The sequence below is a fragment of the Penaeus monodon genome, chromosome 26, assembly GCF_015228065.2.
Source record: "Penaeus monodon isolate SGIC_2016 chromosome 26, NSTDA_Pmon_1, whole genome shotgun sequence".
Classification (NCBI taxonomy): Eukaryota; Metazoa; Arthropoda; class Malacostraca; order Decapoda; family Penaeidae; genus Penaeus; species Penaeus monodon.
This window is the reverse complement of record NC_051411.1, coordinates 39,232,024-39,235,937: the sequence shown is the minus strand read 5'-3', so window position 1 is coordinate 39,235,937 and position 3,914 is coordinate 39,232,024. Positions and strand designations below refer to the sequence as shown.

Here is a 3,914-nt window from a genome sequence, read left to right as displayed (position 1 = left end):
ATTTCGAATAATTTCCCATATTTTATTTTGGGTAACTTTTAAAAAGAGTTTGGTGGAACTTGGCAATGCTGATTTTGACACTTAAAGCTCTTGTCTGATCATTTTCGGAATTCCTTGTTTTATAATTTTCGGTCCTTAGAAATCCCTTATATGATTTTTTTCGGTAGTAGACAGCCATTGGTTTCTAGAAATCCCTTGTATGATTATTTCGGTAGAAGACAGCCATTGGTTTCTAGAAATCCCTTGTATGATACTTTCGGTCCTTACAGCAGTTTCCCTCTACTTCAGCACGATGGAGAAAGCCGCGCAGTTTTAAGTTCCAGAGTTCGCATTACGAGAGTTTCCAGTTCGTGGCGGTGAGTCCTCATAGGATTCCGACGCCGAACCTCCTGGTCGTGGGGCGGCGACCCTCTTCCCGAGGAGGCTTCCCGGCTGTGAGACCTGCTCTTCCTCAAGCCCGTCCCCGTGGCGTGGATCTTCCTTTCGCGGAAGCTCAGGGTATTCCAGCCCTCCATCACGCCCCTTTTGTGGAGCCTCGTGCCCTGGCTCGACCGCGCGTGCGTTATCCGAGAGAGGGAGTTTGCCGTGGTCTCGACGAAGGAGGAGATCACCATCCTTCACCTCAGCACGAGGGAGGAGCCGCCTGGCGGAGGGCGGGAGCACCAACGCCCTAAGGCCCGAGTGTGAGCTTGAGCGGGTGCGTGATTCAGCCCTCCGTGCCGCGGCTGGTGTTCGCCGGCGAGTCCGTGGTGGGCAAGGTGGACCTCTACCTCACCGACGACGGCCTCAGCGCCACCCTGAAGGAGATGCGCTCCGACTGGGTGGCGGAGAAGGGCGAGCTCCACTTCCTGTGCATCAGCTGCGTGGAGAGGAAGGTGGAGGTGGTGCTAGGCGACCGCGAGGGGAAGGTGTACATCTGCCTGATCGACTCGTCCAACACGTTCTCGCTGGTGAAGGAGATCGCGCTGCCGTTCGCGGTGTGCTCTCTCAGCCTGTGTCTGGCCAGCGCCTCCTCGACCCTGCTGGTGTCCGTGCTGGGGGCGGAGGGGCAGGCCGTCGTGCTGCACCTGGCTCGATGAGCCTGTCGGAGAGCAAAGTCTGCCTCCTGCCCACGGAGACGCCCTTGCGCTTCGCCTCCTGGTTCCAGAACGACAATCGGCCTGTCCTCACGGCCGCCGACAGCGAGGGCAAGATATACTCTGGAAGGAAGTGCAGGACGGGGAAAGGAAGACGTGGGCGCTTTGGGGAATGAGGCCCTCGGGTGGCCCGGGGGTCGCGTTGGCTTGGCATGCGGCCGAAAGGCAGTGGCTGGCCTACTCCACGCGCTGCCGGGTCGCGCTCGTCGACATGTGGGAAATCAATCACTTGTGAGGCGAGGAATGTAAAAAGATGTTCGAGCAAATGCAAATAAGATAAGCCAAATCTGTTTGATTTTCTCCTTGGGTGTGTCGGTGACCTCGTGAAAGAGTAAGTTATTAGACTTCCCTTGTTTTATACACCTGAATATTCATACAAGCATACGTACACACACACACACACACACACACAACACACACACAACACACACCACAAAACAACAACACAATATATAATATATATTTTATTATAATGTGAAACATACATATATAATACACTATATACACTATGTCTTAATAATATATAATATATATATATATATATTTTATATATATATATATATAAAATAAAATATATTATAAGTATACATATATAAATACATAAAATAATACATATATATATATATATAATATATATATTATTATATATATATATAATATATAAAATAAAACATGTAAATACACACTCACCACACACACACACACACACACACACACACACACCAAAATTTTGTGTGTTTGGGGTTTTGTGTGTGTGTGTGTGTGTGTGTGTGGTGTGTGTGTGTGTGTGTGTGTGTGTGTGTGTGTGTGTATGTGTACATATACATATACTTTATAATGTATATATATATAATATATATATATATATATATATATATAATATATATACATATACATATACATACATACATACATACACACTCCCCTCTCTCTCTCTCTCTCTCTCTCTCTCTTCTCTCTTTCTCTCCTCTCTCTCTCTCTCTCTCTTTTATATATATATATATATATATATATATATATATATTATAAAATATATATATATTTTATATATATATAATATATAATATAAGCACATTAATTTGTTTGTCTACATCGGTGTCTGGTTTGCATGCTAAGTAGTTTTTGGCTTTGAGTGCCTCGGCCGTCCATTCCTCCTCAAAGTGGAGTTTCCTGTCCGACCTTCTTCGCACTTTCACCCGCCACCTGCATCCGTCCCCTTCACCTGTCTCCTTCCCGACTACCTGTGCCCGGCGCGTTAAAAGGCAACCAGTGTTACGGAGTCCCCGCTGCAGAAGTGCGTCCGGAGGGTTCTTGGGTTCCCCGGGTCTCGGATGACTGACGAAGTGCGCTGGAGTCTCCCTGGTGGGGGCGGGGAGGTAAGGCTCTGGTTGGGTCGTGGCAGGGGGGAGGGGAAGGGGGAGGGGGAGTATTTTCTTGCTTTTAGATTAATGGTGGTTTCCTCCCTTGGGCTGTGGATTGCGAGTCTTTTGAAAGGAGTTGTGTATATTTTGTATATGTATTTGTATGCATGTACGTATGTATCTAGAAACACACACTTGTATTTAATTAAATATATAAATATATATACATATATATTATAATATATTAAATATATAAATATATATATATTATAATATATATATGTGTGTGTTTTGTGTGTGTGTGTGTGTGTGGTGTGTGTGTGTGGGGTGTGTGTGTGTGTGTGTGTAAATTACATGATGTAATATCTGGGGAAAATAAGTCACTTTTATTTTACTTACGCCCATTTCCAACTTCACAGAGTATATTCAATATCCAAATAAATTTTGAAGAGAACATGCATCGGGAACACTGCTTCTACTTCCACAGAAAGGGATCATAAAAATACGCCCAATGCAATATTAAAATCCTTTTTAAAAGAAAACGATATGAATTTCACAAAACAAAAATACATGAATATATATATTTTTTAGATGTATGTCCAATCTCGATACGCATACCGTAATTATAAGTAAATAAACGGCGAAATCATATACGAATTCAGCATTAGATCCAATCCCTTGGGAAAAGGGCAGCCATTCAATGCACTCGACGTGATTCAATCGTGCAACTACGCGATCCAATCTTTTATGTAGTTTGTCATCGAAACATATCGTCAATTTTTTTTCCAACAGCCCTGGCCCTTTCGACATTGTAGCACGTTGGTTTGATTGATAAACGCCAGGGGCGTTAGCGTTTTGGATTGTTTTTCGGTGTATTTCAAACGAGTTAACGTATGCATAAAGTTTAAATAAAATAATATATATATAAAATATATATTATTATAATAATATGTATAATAAAATTTTTATATATATTATATATAGATTTATATAGTATATAATTATAATATATATATATATATATTTTTTTTCTTTTGTTTTCATGTGTGGTGTGTGTGTGTGTGTGTGTGTGTGTGTGTGTGTATTATATATATATAAAATATATAGATATATAAATTATATATATATATATAAATATAAAATCATAATATATATATAAATCCATACACACACACCAACACACACACACACATATAATTATATAAAAATATATATATATATATATATAATATACTTATATTATTATATATATATATTATATATATATATATATTGTGTGGTGTGGGTGTGGTATAAAATATATATTATATATAATATTAATATATATATATATAATTATATTATACATACACACACACAACACCACACACAAAACACACACACACACACACCACACACAAAAATAAAAAATTTTTTA

General features: G+C 40.3%; 1 protein-coding gene across 1 annotated transcript in view; it reads left to right on the top strand.

Moving 5' to 3' along the window:
- The window catches only part of LOC119590163, a 14,176-nt gene that overhangs the window by 6,625 nt on the left and 3,637 nt on the right, over window positions 1–3,914 (top strand). The window lies entirely within an intron of this gene.